This window comes from Scyliorhinus canicula, chromosome 7 (assembly GCF_902713615.1).
Source record: "Scyliorhinus canicula chromosome 7, sScyCan1.1, whole genome shotgun sequence".
Taxonomy (NCBI): domain Eukaryota; kingdom Metazoa; phylum Chordata; class Chondrichthyes; order Carcharhiniformes; family Scyliorhinidae; genus Scyliorhinus; species Scyliorhinus canicula.
Window position 1 is genome coordinate 158,327,827 of NC_052152.1, and position 20,702 is coordinate 158,348,528.

Sequence of the window (20,702 nt, forward strand, 5' to 3'; positions counted from 1 at the left end):
TTGCTTTGCTGAGCTACACAGCTTCAATAGCACTTAATAGGCTCCTTGTTTGCTGACTCATTTCTCTGTCACATTTCTACAGCTACCCGTGAATCTGTAGTACATTCTTTTTCCTAAACTCCAGAACGACTCAGCGTTATTTGTTCCTTCAATGCCTACAAAGTAGTAAAGTGAAAAATGTAGTCAGGTTATTGGAAAGGAAAACACATTTAACAGATTTCAAATTAGGTGAAACAGTTCACAATTGTAAACTCGCAAGAAAGTCATACAACGTTTTTTTTTAAAAACCAAATTACAATATCAGGCCATCTGATCCAAACAGCTAAGGAAGCTGCATTCATAACAGCCAAACAGGTTGATCATCAACCTGCAAGTCTTTTCAACACATGCCAGTAGAAAGAGGGGGAAAAGGTTGCTGCTCAACCACGTGATGAGCCTTTAACATTATCCAGAAGTCCAGATGACAATATTAAAAGTGCGCATTGCCACAATCGTGATCTGTAACACCATCACCACAAATGCATAAGTATTTCATTCTGCAGGTGTATGAAGAATGGGTTGCCATCTAATCTCTCCGCCTTCCATCCTATCAGTGACCTTCTCTTTTACCCAGCCTCTGCACTTGCTTAAAACCGGTTATGTATCTAACTTTATCCAATTCAACCCAAAACATTAACTCTTTCTCTTTCCACTTATGCTGTCGGACCTGCTGAATACTTCAAACATGAGTGAGAGTGCGTGTGTGCATGTGTGTTAAATGACCTCTGAAATGGCCTAGCAAGCCACTCAGTTGTATTCAACCGCTATGAAAACATAAAAGTAATGAAACCGGACGGACAGACCACCTGGCATCGAACCAGGCACCGAAAACTACAAACCCAGCCCTGTAAAGTCCTCCTTATTAACATCTGGGGGCTTGTGCCAAAGTTGGGAGAGCTGGCTCACAGATTAGTTAAGCAACAACCTGACAGGCACTCTCAGAATCATATCTTACAGACAATGTCCCAGACACCACTATCACCATTCCTGGGTATGTCCTGTCTCACCGGCAGGACAGACCCAGCATTGGTGGTGACAACATGGTATACAATTGGGAGGGAGTTGCCCTGGAATCCTAAACATCAACCTGGACCATATGAAGTGGCTTCAGGTTAAACATGGGCAAGGAAACCTCCTGCTGATTACCACGTCACTGGCCACCATCAGCTATGAATCAGTACTCCTCCAAGTTGAACACTACTTGGAGGAAGCACTGAGAGTGGCAAGGGCGCAGAACATGGTCTGGTTTGGGGACTTCAATGCCCATCACCAAGAGTGGCTCGGTAGACCAAGCTGGCCGGCTTTAAAGGACATAGCTGCTAGACTGGGATTGCAGCAGGTGGTGAGGGAACCAACATTCTTGACCTCATACTCACCAATCTGCCAGCTGCAGATTCATCTGCCCATGATAGTATCAGAAGACGTGACCTCCGTATAGTCCTTGCGTAGACAAAGTTCCATCTTAACATTGAGGATACCCTCCATCGTGTTGTGTGGCACTACCAAACATGCTAAATGGGATAGGCTTCAAGACTGGGTATCCATGAAGAGCTGTGGGCCATCAGGAGCAGCAGAGTTGTATTCAACCACAATCTGCAACCTCGTGGCCCGGCATATTCCCCACTCTACTATCACTACCAAGCCAGGGGATCCACCAGAGTTCAATGAATGAAGAGTGCAGGAGAGCATGTCAGGAGCAACATCAGGCATACCAAAAAATGAGGTGTCAACCTGGTGAAGCTATAGGGGGCAGCATGGTGGTTAGCATAAATGCTTCACAGCTCCAGGGTCCCAGGTTCGATTCCCGGCTGGGTCACTGTCTGTGTGGAGTCTGCACGTTCTCCCCGTGTGTGCGTGGGTTTCCTCCGGGTGGTCCGGTTTCCTCCCACAGTCCAAAGATGTGCGGGTTAGGTGGATTGGCCGTGCTAAATTGCCCGTAGTGTCCTAAAAAGTAAGGTTAAGGGGGGGTTGTTGGGTTACGGGTATGGGGTGGATGCGTGGGTTTGAGTAGGGTGATCATTGCTCGGCACAACATCGAGGGCCGAAGGGCCTGTTCTGTGCTGTACTGTTCTATAACACAGGATTACTTGCGTGTCAAACAGCATAAGCAGCAAGTAATAGACAGAGCTAAGCAATTGCACAACAAACACATCAGATTTAAGCTCTGTAGCCCTGCCACATCCAGCCATGTTTGGTGGTGGACAATTAAACTCACTGGAGGAGGAGGCTCCACAAATTTTCTCATCCTCAATGATGGAGGAGCCCAGCACATATATGCAAAAGATAAGGTTGGGGCATTTGCAATAACCTTCAGCCAGAAGTGGTGTTTACCACCCTATCAGTCTACTCTCCATCATCAACAAAGTGATGGAAGGAGTCATCAACAGTGCTATCAAACGACGCCTACTCAGCAATAATCTACTCATGGGCAGTCATTTTGGGTTCCATTAGGGTCACTCAGCTTCTGACCTCATTACATCCTTGGTTCAAACATGGACAAAAGAGCTGAATGTCAGAGGTGAGGTGCAAATGACTGCCCTTGACATCAAGGCAGCATTTGACCGAGTATGGGATCAAGGAGTCGTAGCTAAACTAGAGTCAATGGGAATTGGGGGGAAACTCTCCATTGGTTGGAGACATACCTGGCACAAAGGAAGATGGTTGTGGTGGTGGTTGGAGGTCTATCGCCTCAGCTGCAAGATTTCCTCAGGGTAGTGTCCTAGGCCCAATCGGTTGCTTCATCAATGACCTCTCTTCCATCACAAGGTCAGAAGTGGGGGTGTTTGCAAAGACTGCATAATGTTCAGCACCATTCGCGACTCCTCAGATAATGAAACAGTCCATACCCAAATGCAGCAAGACCTGGACAATATCCAGGCTTGGATATTGAATATTGTACTACAGATGGACATAAGTGCCAGGCAATGACCATATCTGACAAGAGGATCTAACCACCGACCCATGACATCTACCATCGCTGAATCCCCCGCAATCAACATCCTGGGAGTTACCATTGATCAGAAACTGAACTTGACTCGCCATATTAATACTGTGGCTATCAGGGCAGGACAAAGGCTAGGAATCTTACAGTGAGTAACTTACCACTTGACAACCCCCCCCCCCAAAGCCTGTCCACAATCTACAAGGCACAAGTCAGGAGTGTAATGGCATACTTTCCACGTGCCTGGATTAGTGCAGCTCCAACAACACTCAAGAAGCTCGACACCATCCAGGACAAAGTAGCCTGCTTGATTGTTCCCCTTCCACAAACATTCAAACCCTCCATCACCAATGAACAGTGGCAGCCATGTATACCATCTACAAGATTCATTGCAGTAAGTCACCAAGGTTCATAGAAACATAAAAAAAATAGATGCCTTCGAGTCTGCACCACCATATCATTGTTTCAACAGCACCTTCTAAACCCACGACCACTACCATCTGGAAGGTCAGGCAGATACCTGGGAAGCCCACTGCCTAGAGGTTCCCCTCCAAGCCACTCACCACCCCAACTTGGAAATATATCGCCGTGGTCACTTCTCGCTGGGGCAACATCCTGGAACTCCCTCCCAACAGCACAGTGTGTACACCTACGCGTCAAGGACAGCAGCGTTTCAGGAAGGCAACTCATCAGCACCTTCTGAAGGGCAACAAATGCTGGCCTAACCAGTGATGCCTACCTCCCGTAAATGAATTTTTAAAAAATGTACACAAATGTCAATTAACATTTCCTTGCAATTATTTTAATGCAAATTCAATTCAAAGATCTGAGGACATATCGTATTCATTGTACAATCTCAATCCACATTGTAAAGAATGAAGAGAGTGACAACCTTATCATAATGATAGTTATCATCTCATTCTATTGAGCAAATTAAATGCAAATTCAGCACTTGACAGTTTGCCCAAAATTGTCCAGGTTCTTTGAAATACAATCTGAAATTAGGAAATGGATAAATTGTCAACCACCACAATACTGTTAAGTATTTTCAAGGTATAAAAACAGAATATACTGGATAAACTTAGACTGCAGAATAACATATTGACTTCTTCAGAAATGGAGAGGGGTAGAATTTTATGCTGTTGAAAAAGGAAGGATGAGTAGATAGAGCAAAATAGGTTGGAAAGCAGGAGAGATTAAAATGACAAAAGTTGTCCCTCAGACGGAGGCAGCGGGGTACACCACTTGGACAGAGACGAGGAGAAAGTTCTTTACCCAGAGAGTGGTCAGTCTGTGGCATTCGTTACTACGGACGTAGTTGAGACCAAAACATTGTATGTTTTCATGAAGCAGTTGGAAAAAGCACTTGGAACGAAGGGATCAAATGATATGGGGAAAAAAAAAAAGAGGGATTAGATTATCAAGTTGGATGATCAGCCATGATCATAAGGCTAAATGGTCTCCTCCTGCTTCTATTTCCTATGTTTCTATGACCATGAGATGATAGGACTTTTCATTAGGATGGAAAGTGAAGTAGTCTGATTGGAACCTAGGGTCCTAAATTCAAACAAAGGAAACTACAAAGGAATGCGACACGAGTTAGACAAGATAGATTGGGGAACTTCATTAGAAGGCATGACGGTGGATAGGTAATGGTTAATATTTAAGCAATGGATGTATGCATTTCAAGTTACACATTCCTTTCTAGCACAAAAAATACAAAAGGAAAAGTGGCCCAACCATGGCGAGCAAAATAAATTCAGGTAGCATTAAATACAAAAAGTGAAATCATATTAAGTTGCTAGAGTGCAAGAGTAAACTTGCAACAAACATAAAAAGCAGACTGTACTGTAAAAGTTTCAACATGTGAAAAGAAAAAAAGATTAGGTTAGCACAGTACGAAACTGGAGAATTTATATTATGGAACCAGGAAATGGCAGAGCAATTAAACAACTACTTTATCGGTCTTCATGGAGGAAGACAAAAATAACCGTGCAGAAAGGCTAGGGAACTTAGCCAGGTCTAGTGAGGAGGAATTGAAAGAAACTATTATTAAAAAAGGTGGTCAAATTCATGTGCCTTAAGCAGATAAATCCTCCATATCCGATAATCCACATCCAAGGGTACAATCTACATCCAAGGGTGCTAAAGGCAATAGTCATGGAAAGTGTGTGTTGGTCCTCTTCTAAAAGTCAGTAGATTCTGGAACAGTCTCGGCAGATTGAAGGGCCACAAATGTCACTCCACTATTTAAAAAGGGAGGGAGAAGGCAGGGAATTACAGGCCATTTAGCCTAACAAAATACAAGAGCTGATTATAACAGATATAACAGGATACTTAGAAAATATCAATGAGATTGGACAAAGTGAATATGAATTTATAAAAGGGAAATAATGTTTGATAACCTACTGGAATTGAGGACGTGACTAGCAGAATAGATAAGGGGGAACCAATGGATATGGATTTTCTGAAAGCTTTGATAAAGATGCAGTATAATGTGGATAACTGAAGTTGTGGTAGAAAAAACAGAATTGCAGAGTATTATTTAAATGGTGATAGATTGGAAGTGCTGACATACACAGGAACCTGGCTGTCCTTATACACTAGTCACTGAAATCAAGCCTGCAGGTACAGCAAGAGGTTAAGGTAAATGGTATATTGGCCTTCATTGCACAAGGAATACAGGAACGAGAATGTTTTACTGCAGCCGTACAGGGCCTTCATGGGACCACACCTGGAGTATGTGCAGTTTTAGTCTCCTTACTTAAGGAGGGAATGCAGCAAATGTTCACCAGACTGATTCCTGGGACGGCAAAGCTGTTGTGCAATGAGAGATTGAGTGGACTAGGCCTGTATTCACTGAGTTTTGAAGAATGAGAGGAGACTTTATTGAAATGCATAAAAGTCTGATGGGGCTAGACGGACTGGATGCAGGGATTATGTTTCCTCTGATTGTGGGGTCTGGAACGAGGGGTGACAGTTTCACGATACGGGGTAGGCCATTTAAAACTGGAGAGGAGTACAAGTTTTGTTGCACAGTGTGTCTTTAACCCATATGCAGTGGACAAATGATTGGAAGCCGACTTAAAATCAATAGTCTTTATTCACACACTCACAATATCAATCAATCACAGGTATCAGTTTAAGTTATACTACAGAACACTAAAGTGCAACATCAAACCTCGACTTAATGAGTGACTAAGTACCAAACAGATATTGGTCTTTATCCGTGATCTGGTCTGTCATCTTCTATGTTTGGTCCTTGGTTTGGTCTGACACTCTGGCTCTTCCTTCTACTGATGGTGTGATGGTCCACCTTGTGGTGGCCAGTGAAGATCACCCTTGTTGTGTTCTTTGAGGAGGTTACTAGGTGTGTAGATGAAGGTAGAGCAGTTGATGTCATATACATGGATTTTAGTAAGGCGTTTGATAAGGTTCCCCATGGTCGGCTCAAGAAAGTAAGGAGGTGTGGGATAGAGGGAAATTTGGCCAATTAGATGTTAACTGGCTATCACATAGAAGACAGAGTGGTGGTGGATGGAAAATGCAGGCTGGAGACCAGTTACCAGCCTGGGTTCTCTGCTATTTGTGAATTTTATCAATGACTTGGAGGAGGGGGCTGAAGGGTGGGTCAGTAAATTTGCTGATGACACCAATATTGGTGGAATAGTGGATGAGGTGGAGGGCTGTTGCAGGCTGTAAAGAGACATTGATAGGATGCAGAGCTGGGCCGAAAAATGGTAGATGGAGTTTAACCCTGATAAGTGTGAAGTGATTCATTTTGGTAGGAAAAGTTTGAAAGCGGATTACAGGGTCAACAGCAGGGTTTTGAGGAATGTGGAGAAACAGAGAGATCTTGGGGTTCATGTCTGCAGATCTCTGAAGGTTGCCACTCAAGTGGACAGAGCCGTGAAGAAGGACTAGTGTGTTAGCATTTATTAACAGGGGGCTTGAGTTTAAGAGCCGTGGGGTTATGCTACAACCGTACAGGACCCTGGTGAGACCACATTTGAAGTATTGTGCACCGTTCTGGTCACCTCGCTATAGGAAGGATGTGGAAGCATTGGAAAGGGTGCAAAGGAGATTTACCAGGCTGCTGCCTGGTTTGCAGGGTAGGTCTTATGAGGAAAGGTTGAGGAAGCTAGGGCTTTTCTCTTTGGAGCGGAGGAGGGTGAGAGGCGACTTAGAGGTTTATAAGATGAGGGGGATAGATAGAGTGGACGTTCAGAGACTATTTCCTCGGGTGGTTGTAGCCGTTACAAGGGGGCATAACTGTAAGATTCAGGGTGGGAGATATAGGAGGGATATCCGAGGTAGGTTCTTTACTCAGAGTGGTTAGGGTGTGGAATGGACTGCCTGCTGCGATAGCGGAGTTGGACACTTTAGGAACTTTCAAGCGGTTATTGGATAGGCACATGGAGCACACCAGAATGATAGGGAGTGGGATCGCTTGATCTTGGTTTCAGACAAGGCTCGGCACGGCATCGAGGGCTGAAGGGCCTGTTCTGTGCTGTACTGTTCTATGTTACCGGCTGCTATAGAGGGATATTCTACGGTAGTGCAGCACTACCTGCTTGGATTCTGCACCCTTTTGGGCGGTCCCTGGGTCATTGCCAATCAGTTGATCAGGGTTCGATCACCCTGATCAATTGGGTCCAAACAGGGCTGCCACACCAATAGGGTGGGCCCTCGATGGCCATGCCTGCAGGTGTTGAGGGCATGTAGGCTTTCCAAATAAGGAGTATAGTTGCTTCTGTGTCTGGTAAACAATCGTGATTGACAGGGTAGTTCTGTTGTTCCTGGGATAACCTTTTTCATGTTGTCCAGGCTGCAGCACGGTAGCACAGCGATTAGCATTGTTGCTTTACAGTGCCAGGATCCCAGGTTCGATTCCCAGCTTGGGTCACTGTCTGTGCAGAGTCTGCACGTTATCCCAGTGTCTGCGGGGGTTTCCTCCGGGTGCTCCAGTTTCCTCCCACAAGTCTCAAAAGACGTGCTGTTAGGTAATTTGGACATTCTGAATTCTTGCTCCATGTAACTGAACAGACGCCGGAATGTGGCGACTGGGGGTCTTCACAGTAACTTCATTGCAGTGTTAATGTAAGCTTACTTGTGACAATAAAGATTATTATTTAACCTGCAGCCTGCTTGTCCTTTACTTAGCAACATTTCCCAGCCTCCTTTGCAGGACAGCATCTTAAGTGGCCATTCAGCCACAGTTTCTTCAGAGGATGGTGTTCATGTGGAAATATCTACCACAGAAGGCTATGGAGGCCAGGTCACGGAAAAGATTTGAGAAAATAGATGAATTTCTAGACTCTAAAAGGTGTCAATGGGTATGGAGAGTACAGAAGTATGGCATGGAGACAGAGGATCAACCATGATCATATTGAATGGCAGGGCAGGCTCAAGGGCCGAATGGCCTATTCCAGTTCCTAGTTTCTATGTAATGGTTTCATTGGTTACTAGGACAAAGGTAGAGGTGAGAGTGTGGTCGAGTAAATCAGTACTTGCAGAAATGCTGCGTCGAATGGAGGACCAAAAACAGCTTCTTCCCCAATGTAACCAGACTCCTGGGCCACAAAAATATTTCTGAAACACTAATCTATTGCTATATTTAAAATCAATACAAAAAATGGTGCAACACATTATGGTCTAACACTCAAGATAAGCCTAATAATGAAAGCAATCTCAACTATAAAAGATAGGATTGGTTTCCAATAAAGTGATTTGTCACAATAAGATAATTGCTCTCTCCCATTTGACAGAAAATATATGGCAAGGGTAACTTAAGCATTGGAAGATTCTGACCTTCCCAACCTGAAAACTGCCCAAGGGCATGAATCAGGAAACACGTCAGTAAGGAACTGCTTTATCCTGTTTTGGTTGGTTTTCATAGGCCCTTGTGTTTAAAGATAAATTAAATGTTTTCCTCTCAAAAAAGATCTTGAAGTAGGCCACATAGGGCAGCACGGTGGCACAGTGGTTAGCATTGTTGCCTACAGCACTGAGGACCCGGGTTCATATCACAGCCCTGGGTCACTGTTCATGTGGAGTTTGCACATTCTCCCCGTGTCTGCGTGGGTTTCGCCTCCACAACCCAAAAGATGTGCAGGATATGTGGTTTGGCCACGCTAAATTGCCCCTTAATTGGAAAAAATAATTGAGTACTCTAAATTTATTTTTTAAGAATTTTAAAAAAGAAATAGGTCACATAAATAGGACAGTCTCTTTAACAGAGTTGAAACAAAGTTTTAGGAATTATACAATTCAACTATTAAGAATATTCAAATCGGAGCAGCATGGTCGCACAGTAGTTAGCATTGCTGCCTACGGCACTGAGGACATGGGTTTGAATCCCGGCCCTGGGTCCGTTTCCTCCCACAGTTCAAAGATATGCAGATGGGGCAGCACGGTGGCACAGTGGTTAGCATTGCTGCCTATGGCGCTGAGGACCCAGGTTCGAATCCCGGCCCTGGGTCACTTCCCTGTGGAGTTTGCACATTCTCCCAGTGTCTGCGTGGGTTTCACCACCATAACCCAAAAGATGTGCAGGATGGGTAGATTGGCCACGCTAAATTGCCCTTTAATTGGAAAAAATAATTAGGTTCTCTAAATGTATTAAAAAACAGACACGGAGAAAGTGCAAATTCCATACAGTCACCTGACTCAGAATAAAGGGGTGCCAATTTATGACTGAGATGAGGAGGAATTTCTCCTCAGAGAATTGAGACTCTACTCCTTGCCACAGAGAGCAGTGGGGGCAGTGGCCTTGTGCATGTTTTAAGGTTTGGATAGATAGATTCTTCATCAGTAAGGGAATCAAGGATTACAGGGAAGGGGCAAGAAAGTGGATGTGAGGAATGTCAGATCAGCCATAATCCCATCGAATGGCAGAGCTGGCCTACTCGTGTTCCTATTTATGGTCTTAAGATATCAGTTTTTAATATTTTTCCTCTAGATATCTTTCAAACATTTCTCTCTAGATTTCTTTCATAAGTTCACATTTGTTCTCTAATTACTTTTTTAGTAATCATTTATTGCCCTATCCACCAGCCTGACACTTGATCTTTACAATATGGTACGCCTCATGTTTTCTGCCTTTATGGTACCTTTAACCACAGATGCATTTCCCCCTTAACAACCCTTCTGCCTCTGGAATATATTTTAATTGAACAGAATATCTCCATAAATATCTGCCACCGTTCATCAACTTACTACCCAGTCCACTGGGTCCAAAATCAGCCCTCCTGTTGATGTAATTACCTTGGTTAATACCTTGGTTAACACCAGAATATTAGTGTGGGTCTCAAGTTTATTACACTCAAACTGAATTTGAAGTTCAAGCATGCAATGATCACTCAATCCTAGAGGACCCTTTACTACAAGATCATTAATTAATCCCATCTCATTACACAATATGAAATCCAAAATAACCTGCTCCCTGGTTGGTTCAACAACATATTGTTCCAAGAAATCATCTCTAGTACACTCTATGAACTTTCCCTTGAGGGTACACTTGGCACTTTGATTAATCAAGCCCATATGCATATTAAAAATCATCCATGATTGTCATACCTTTCTTACAAGCCCACGTTAGTTTATACCGTGTAACTACTAACAGGAGACCTATAGATTGTTCCTACCTACCAGGGATTTTTTTTTCCCACTGCTCTTTCTTATTTCTACCCAGACTGATTGTCTTGATCGCCAGTGCCAATATTATTTCTCATTACAACATTGACCCCTTCCTTTACTAACAAAGTCATCTCACCTTTTCCTCTCTGTCCCTCCTTCCGAATTTACCTGTGGATATTCAACTCCCAGACCTGGCCTCCTTTTAACCATTATTACGACCCCGAACCAGACCCCAACAGGATACCAGTCAGAAACCCCAATATTTTATTTAATTTGCAAGACTGAGGAAAGGATATTTCATTCCAGGAGTGATTCCATGCACAAATCGGGTTTAAGGTATATTGAAACAAACTTTCTTACCAACACAGGATTAAAATAACTTCAACATCAGATAAGGAAATAGTTTACAATTATCAAACAATGCTCAACACTAACACCCAGCTGCTATATTTTATTTTCACTCAAGCAAAACCATCTCGGGTCGAAATTTACTTTTAAATACAGTCAGCCAACCCAGGAATATTTCCTATTAGAGGAGAGAGATCGAGAGAGAGAGAGAGAGAGATCTGTAGCCAAACAGTCTGGCTATCTTTCAAACCGGGATTTTTAAAACCATTACTGCAGCAGAGAGAGATATTCACCGACCAATCACTTACCCATGATATCACATGGGCCATGAAATCATACGGACATGTTCACTCGATATTGTAGAACTGCCGCAGCTCATCTCCCCGATCTCCGGCCTTACTCTGCTTCTGCCCTCTCCCACCAATCTGTGGACATAGTTAGGAAAAACAGGAATACCTCCCTCGCTCACTCTAAACTCCCACACTTACCTCAACCCCCAAATTTCACTCTCTGCTGCTAGCACCATACTGACAAACAGCATAGACATAGGGATTTGACACAACCAGTCAATCTTTGCATTTATGCTCCACTCATAGAATTTACAGAACAGGAGGCCATTCGGCCCATCGAATCTGCACCGGCTTTTGGAAAGAGCACCCTACTCAGGCCACATCTCCACCCTATCCCCACAACCCAGTAACCCCACACAGCACTAAGGGCAATTTAGCATAACCAATCCACCTAACCTGCACATCTTTGGACTGTGGGAGGAAACCCACACGCACACGGGGGAGAACGTGCAGACTCTGCACAGACAGTGACCCAAGCTGGGAATCAAACCTGGAACCCTGCAGCCGTGAAGCAATTGTGCTAACCACTATGCTACTGCGCTGCCCTCAAGCCACTTCTTGCCCTTACATCCAGCTACCAGCATTAGCTTCCATTCCCTTCTCCCTAACTCCTTACCTAGCCTCCTCTCAAGTGCATCTATATTATTCACTTCAACATCTATATTATTCACTTCAACCAGTCCAGTGGTAGCGAGTTCCATCCGAGAGGTAAAGTTTCTTCTGAATTACCCATTTGTTTTCTTTGTGACTTTCGTATTTATAGTCTCTAGTTTCACATTTCTCTTTCTCTCTCCTCTTCCCCCCCCCGCCCCGCCCCCCGCCCCGCCCCCCCCGCCCCCCCCCCCCCCGCCCGCCCCCCCCCCCCCGCACCGCCCCCCCCCCCCCCCCGCCCCCCCCCGCGCCGCCCCGCCCCCCCCCCCCCGCCCCCCCCCGCCCCGCCCCCCCGCCGCCCCCCCCCGCCCCGCCCCCCCCCCCCCCCGCCCCGCCCCCCCCCCCGCCCCGGCTGAAAAACTAAGTTAAGCTCACTCTAAGTTAGGAATCTGGATAGTTACTCAAGTTCCTACACAAATCATGCACAATTTGGCATCAAGTTACCGTGCGTGCATGATTGCGCAAAAAAAATTTAAGGAATCACAAATTGCAAAAAGAAAGGATATGTTGCCCATGTCAATCCAATCTTTCCTGACAGCTAAAAATCTGAGCTAAGGAAGCTCAGTATTGTTGTTCATTAGCACACCCCTGCCATGCAATAGCCAGTTGCAGATCACGAGGTCTGGGAACAGACCAAAACAAACACATTGGCTGGGGTTAATGCCACCAGAGGCATCACCCACTGGTTGGAGAACCAATGGGACTCCATGTCAAATTAAGTGCCCAACAGGCACTTGACAGGCCAGCATCAGGCTGACCTTGGGATATTGGACCTGGGTGGATATCTTGCCCACCCTCATCCAGGCCATCCGAGAGCTATCGACCAGAGTGTGAGAATGTCACCGGGCGCTATAGCTGTTGCCAGTATGGACTTCACCAGGGATCATCACTGGATCCCTGAACACATGAAAATGGGGCAGGATGGAAATTGCCTAGTTTTGGGGAGGGGGTGCCAGAGGTAAGGGCAATTCTTTCCAGTGTTGGGTCCCTGAGCCACGACTACTTTCTAATGAGATCAGGAATAATTAGCATCAAGTGGTTCATTAATTATAATATTTTACTGCTGCAATACAAATGGCAATTCCCACTTTATTTCAATTTTAATGCAAAAGTAAAATTAGCAAAAGATCTTTAACGTAGTAACAATTGTACTTTATTAGCGCACTGGTCTATTCCTACCAGCACCTACAAACGGTGACAAATTTTCAGCTATCAACACTGCAGATCTATAATATTATCACATTTCTAAAGGCACTTGGAATTTCCTGAACTGCTGGAAGCATCAACAGATTCAGTTCCACAAAATGCAGTTAAATCCATATGGTCACCCATAATCATTAGTTTTCAACTTTTCAAAAATATTGGCACGAATCTTCTGATATTTGGAGCAGCAGATGACTCAACAAGCAATCATGTGCAGTACTTACACAAGAGGTTTAAACTTCCAACTGCCAGTTTTTTAATAATAACAACAATAACCTTTATTGTCACAAGTAGGCTTACATTAACAGTGCAATGAAGTTACTATGAAAAGCTCCTAGTCACCACATTCCAGCGCCTGTTCAGGTACAGAGGGGAATTTAGAATATCCAATTCACCTAACAATCACGTCTTTCAGAACTTATGGGAGGAAACCGGAACATCCGGAGGAAACCCATGTAGTCCTGGGACCCTGGAGCTGTGAAACAATAGTGCTACGCACTCTGCTACCATGCCGATATAGTTTTATCCTGTCTGGACTGCTGCACGATTCCCCACAATAGTGGAATCAGATGGCCAGAACCACAAAGACTAGGATTGGTTGCCCTATACTTACATGGATTTACTGGAGAACTTTTCATAGCAGGTGTAAAGCCCAACTCCTAATAAATCAGATGAAATGTCAACGGACAAAGTCAACCACAATAGTACACCCCACCATCTCAACATTGTTCTGCTGAGCAATGTTCACCCCCGTTGCAGCTCACCCAGATATTACACTACCCAAGCCAATATTCAATATTCACCCTCGCAATCCCGACTCACCTACCAGTAATGCACATCAACCCCCCCCCCAAACACTGTATTCCCTCAGACACGCCTTCTGAAATCTCTGGCTCCTGTCAGAATTGTCAAGGGGTGTGGTCGTGAGGCTCAAAAGCACTGTCTGGGGACGAGAGAGGTCGAGCATTTTCAGGGGTGACAACCTAATTTTAAAATTGTGTAAGTCAATAAACTGAAGTCAGAATTGTAAGGCATCTTCAGTTTACAAAGTGGGCATGACTTCATTGGAAGTATGCCCGCCACTTGGTCTCCTGACTGTTCATCGCTGCAATCCTGCTGGACCAACAGCAGAAGATGCAATGGCTCCAGCGTAAAATGAAAAGTGGGTAGATTAAATAACAGTCAACATCCTCTCCACCACTGATCAGAAGATCTGGGCTAGGGCAGCACGGTGGCACAGTGGTTAGCATTGCTGCCTACGGCGCTGAGGACCCGGGTTCGAATCCCGGCCCTGGGTCACTGTCCGTGTGGAGTTTGCACATTCTCCCCGTGTCTGCGTGGGTTTCACCCCCACAACCCAAAGATGTGCAGAGTAGGTAGATTGGCCACACTAAATTGCCCCTTAATTGGAAAAAATAATTGGGTACTCTAAATTTATAAAAAAAAAAAATTAAAAAAAAAAAAGAAGATCTGGGCTAATATGGCACCATTGAATGACCCACTAATAGACAAGAAATTTTACAAAAGTGTGAAGTCATATAAAACAAGTTTTAAAAGCCGAAAGTGTCCATTAGTCTTGGCAATGCATGTCCATTAGTCTGTCTAATTTTTATAAATAACGGAGACCCGAGTGTAGGGAGCAACATTATAACGCTGCAGGTGATATAAATCTTTGCAATGTTGCAGGGATGAAATGACAGGATGATGAACTGGGCAGGTGAGATTCTATATGAAGCAGCATGAACTGATGCACTTTTGGGAGGACTATAAGAAAAGGCAGCATACTTAAGTGCACAGTTTGGTGCACAGTTTGGAGCAGCAATGAACAGAGACACCTTGATGTCTATTTACACAAAAAGTATTTTTTTAAAAGCATGATTTCCTTGCATTTATAAATGCAAGACAGAATAACAAAGCAGATCAAGCTAGAAATTTCAAAAATCACTGGTTAGCCCTCAGAGTATTGTGGAGCATTCTGGGCACCAAAGTACAGAAAATGTGAAGACTTGAAGACCAGAGGCGATTTAACATCACCAATGATGAGAGACTTCACTTACATGGGGGGCTTGGAAAAGTTCGTACATTTCTCCTTGGAACAGAGAACATTAAAAGGTGACCTAATAACAGTTTCAAGAAAAGAGTGAGATAAGCAATTCATTCAGGGGTGGGGGAAGAGAGAAGAGTCAATACCAGAAATCATAAGTCATTGGCAAAAGATCTAAATAGGAGATGAGATAGCTGTGGTTTCTGAAACACTCCAAAGTAGGAATCGGAACAGAGTGAAGCATATTCCATAAATACATTTTAAAAAATAATTCAACAGGTACTTGGGTTACAGACAAAAACTTGTGTTGGACTGGGCATGGGCGTTTCAAAAAGCCAGCACAGGCATAATGGGGGCAGAGTGGTCACACTGTTCTGCAAAGTTCTAGGAATGTATTTTATAATATTGACTTTTTAAAAAGTAATGATTTAAATTGTACAAAATAATTAATCTTAAGAGTACCACCACATCACAGCCATTGAACACATTAGTTGAGAAATAAATGGATATGAGAAATAATGTATTACATAGCCCTCTTCAGTAATGCTGGATCATTTTAACTTTAGCCAATAGTATAAAATGGTCAATATCAAATTGACTGCCCATCGAACACCCCATCCAGGATTCCCTTTATCCCAGAGATTCAAGGACTAGTAGGAGGACACAGATGCATAAATTACTATTTAATCTCATGCCCTTAATGTCATATTATATTACATTGAAACTAAATTGAAAGACAATAATTTGAGAAGTAATTGTAGTTTAGGAGCTTCCTTGCAGGTGAATGAGGTGCAGAGGCTAGGAGATGCAAACCTGAGGCTACAGTGTAATAGCAGCAAAGGTTTACACAGTTTTTATTATAGACGTGAGCATAAGCTTTCAATGTGAAAGGATCCCAACAGGAAGATTTTTGTAGACAAGAGTGGCATGCAGGTTCAAGATGGTTATGAAATAATAATCAACTTGACATGCTTCTCCAACATTCCAGTATATTCTGGAAACTGAATTTTGCACTAAACTTTGCTATTAGAGTAGTGATTCATTAAGTTCAACATTTTATTTATAAGAAGCTTGATCCAAATAAATTAATTCTGGTAAATCAGTTACACCTTTAAGAAAAAGATAGACACAAGTTCCACAAAGCACTATTACAAATAATGGGGCATCAGAATGCGTCAAGTTTCAAATCACTATATTAACAGGAGTTGCCGAACCACAAGCCTGATATCATAAAATCATGAGTTTTACCAATGCAACACAACACACAAACAATGAAGGTATTAAAACTGGTACACTATAAACAGTAACTTAATTAAAGAGATCAAAATTAGGAACAATGGAGGATTAAGCCCCTCAAACCTGCTGCACCATTCAATACAGTCTCCATCGGCAGCACGGTGGCGCAGTGGGTTACGCCCTGCTGCCTCACAGCGCCCAGGTCCGATCCCGGCTCTGGGTCACTGTCTGTGCGGAGTTTGCACATTCTCCCTGTGTTTGCATGGGTTTCGGCCCCACAACCCAAAGATATGCAGACTAGGTGGATTGACCACGCTAAATTGCCACTTAATTGGAAAGATTAATTGGGTACTGTAATTTTTTTAATTTTTTTTGAAATACAGTCTCCATCTCGGTCCACTCCCTTCATCCCTCGATTACCTGAGGGAACAAAAATCTGCTCGGCCGTAAACATGTTCAATGAAGTATTCACAATCCTCTGGGGGTAGAGAATATCAAAGATTCACATCCCCTAGTGAAGAATTTTTTTCTCGTCTCAATTCTTATATTTCTGGATAGCTTTTTCCTGTGCTTTTTTCACAATCTTTTAGTCATCCTTTGCTGTTCCTTATATTCTGTCCCATCTTCAGTTGGGGGAGATTCCATTGAAACTTATAGAATACTGAGAGGTCTGGATACAGTGAACGTGGAGAGGATGTTTCCACTAGTAGAAATAACTAGTTTTAAGTTTATATGTTTTAAGTTTAATAACTTTTTCAGTTAACCACAATAGTGGGTCCTCCCCTTGGACTTCTTACTCACTGAAATGTACCTATTCGGTAATATCCTTTTGTAATATCCTTTTGTAATATCCCCTTAAGTGCTTGCTACTGCATGTCTATTGATCCCTTAACCTAATTAGCCAACTCTTGCTTTTCATGCCCTTATAATTGCCCGTCTTTAAGTTTAAAAACAGTCTTGGACCCATTCCTCTCCCTCAACTGAATTAAAAATTCAATCATATTATGGTCACTGCTATCTAGGGGTGACTGCTGGTTCAGCACAATGGGCTAAATCGCTCGTTTGCAATACAGAACAATGCCAGCAGCGTGGGTTCAATTCCCATACCAGCCTCCCTGAACAACCTCCACGGAATGTGACGATGAGGGGCTTTTCACCGTAACGTCATTGAAGCCTACTTGTGTCAATAAGTGATTATTTATTTTATAATGTATGAATCCCATAAGACATGCGAGCAGAATTAGGCTGGTCAGCCCATGGCGTGTGCTCCGCCATTCAATCATGGCTGATCTCCCTCATCCCATTCTCCCCATAGGTCCTTGATTAAGGGGATCAAGGGTTATCTATCTCTGTCTGAAAGACACCGTGACTTGGACTCCACAGCCTTCTGCGGCAATGAGTTCCACAGATTTACCACCCTCTGGTTGAAGGAATTCCTCCTCATCTCTATTTTAAAGGATCGTCCCTTTAATCCGAGGCTGTGCCCCTGGGTTCTAGTTATTTCTACTAGTGGAAACATCCTCTCCACGTTCACTGTATCCAGACCTCTCAGTATTCTATAAGTTTCAATGAGATCTCCCCCAACTGAACACCATCGAGGAAAGCCCCAGAGGCCTCAACCACGGGCAGCATGGTGGCACAAGTGGTTAGCACGGTTGCCTCATGGCGCCGTGGTCCCAGGTTCGATCCTGGCTCTGGGTCACTGTCCGTGTGGATTTTGCACATTCTCCTCGTTTGCGTGGGTTTCGCCCCCACAACTCAAAAGATGTGCAGGATTGGATTAGCCACGTTAAATTGCTCCTCAATTGGAAAAAAATGAATTGGACACTCAAAATAAAAAATATATAAAAAAACAAAGTCCTCAACCACTCCTCATATGACAAGTCTTTCATTCCAGGGTTCACTCTTGTGAACCTCATATTGATCCTCTCCAAGGCCTGCACATTCTTCCTTAGATACAGGGCTCAAAACTACTCTATATTCCAAATGGATCTGGCCAGAGCCTTATACAGCCTCAACAATACATTCCTGCTCTTGTATTCTAGCCCTCACTTGAATGCTTTGCCTTCTTAACTGCGAACTGAATCTGCATGTTACCCTCAAGAAAATCCTGAACTAGTACTCCCAAATCGCATTGTGCTTCTGATTTCCGAAGCCATTTCTCCTTTGTCCATGCCTCTATTCCCACTGAAGTGCATAACCTAATTTTTCCAAGTTGTATTCCATCAGCCAATTTTTTGCCCACTCTCCTAGCCTGTCCAGATCCTTCTGCAGCCTCCCCGTTTCCTGAACACTACCTATTTCTCTACATATGTTTGAACCCCATAGTGCTGCACAAGTCTAATATTGCCTGCTCTCTGTTTAGCTCCAGAATATGCTGTTACAAACTCCTAATCTAGGTCACCTTTGTCCATCTGACTTTCCAGTGTTGGTCTTGATTAAAACTACATTATATTCCATTTGTCACCTTCACACCTATTCACTTACCTCATATGGCTCTGAAGCACCTAGTGTCCTCCTCACTGCTTGTATCACCAGAAAGCCTAGATGCATTGCTTTAAGTCTCTTCACTGATTCGGTGTACCATGGATTATTTCCCAACCTTGCTAACCATATCTCTGGATGAGCTACTAGATCTGAACCATTTATCTCCATTTTTGCTGCAAGATCAGTATTGTTTCAAGCATTTGCAATTGTTTCAAGTATTCAGGTAAAGCCTTTAATTTTATTTTTCCTACTATTATCTACATGGACCAAATTCATTGGTTTATTATTAAACTCTATCCCCTTCTGTTCCTCTCTGCTAATCTTTATCTAATTGCCACACTGTTCTATTGTCTCAACTTCTCTTTAGGTTTCCAAATTTCCCTTCACATATACACTAAAATGTGATTTTAACTCATCAAATTTGCCTTTGTGACCAGTAATATCATAAAAAGGTTCAAATACCTAGTGCAGTTGATTTAAACAAAATTCAAATCCTCTCATTATGATTTCTAGAACAATAATGCCTTGCCGTTATTGTTGGCTGTTTTATTGTACAGAAACTAAGTATACTAACCAAATAAAGTATTTCAAAATAAAAAGTTTTTCATAGATTCATAGGAGTCCATGAAAACACTAGGAGTCTATTCAGCCCAGTTTGCCAGTCAACAAAGATCGAACTACACTGGTTCCATAATCTTGGAGGTTATGGCAGCACAAATAACATTTTTATTTAGATATTCACAAGAGTTTCAGACTCAACCCCACTTTCAGGCAGTGAGTGTTGAGCTCTCACAACCCTCTGGGCGAAAAAGGTTCTCTTCAATGCCTCTTAATTTTCTACCTCTTACCTTAAATCTATGCCCGAAATATTGACTCCTCTAGTAATGAAAAAAGTGCCTTCCTATCCATGCCCCTCAATCTTGTACACCTCTATCAGGTCACCTCCAACTCACTGCTCAGGAAAAGAGCCACAACCTACCCAATCTTCTCATAGCTCAGACCCTCTAGCCCAGGCAGCATCCTGGTAAATCTCTTCTGTGGGCTCTCTAGTTCAATCACATTCTTCCTATAATGTGGTGACCAGAACTGTACATAGTACTCCAAATGTGGCCTAACCAGCATTCTATACAGTTCCAGCATGACCTCCTCCTTATATTCTATGCCTCAGCTAATAAAGGAAAGTATCCCACATGCCTTCTCAACCTGCCTTTCCACTTTCAGGAATCCATAGAGTTACACTCGAGGTCTCTCTGATCTTCAGTACTTTCCAGGGTCCTACCATTCTCAGTATGGTAACAAGTGCATTATCTCAACACTTTAAGGCTGAATTCCATTTGCCACTGCTCTGCCCACCTGACCAGTCCACGGGTAAGCTCCTCACAATTTACCATCGTAACAATTTTGGTGTCAGCCACAAACTTCTTGCTCATTCTCCCTATATTCAAGTCTAAATCATTAATGTACACCACAAATAGCAAGGGCCCAAGCACCAAGGAACCCTGTTCACAAACATCCTTCTACGCTCACCCGCTGCTTCCTGTCTCAGCCAATTTTGGATTCAATGTACCACTTTGCCTGGGATCCCATGGGCCCTTCTTTCTTGACCAGTCTGCCATGAGGGAGGTTATATATACCCTCATCATCATTTCTGGATGTACCATCATCATTATTTCTGGTTACATCCTCAAAAGATTCTGTGATACCAACTAAATTTAATCATTAAAGTCACCACAATTGTGGTAACCAGAGTTCACAGATATTTAGC

General features: G+C 43.4%; 1 protein-coding gene across 1 annotated transcript in view; it reads right to left on the bottom strand.

Annotated features, from left to right (window-relative positions):
• Positions 1-20,702, bottom strand: part of pard6b (par-6 partitioning defective 6 homolog beta (C. elegans)) — a 76,750-nt gene that overhangs the window by 44,082 nt on the left and 11,966 nt on the right. The window lies entirely within an intron of this gene.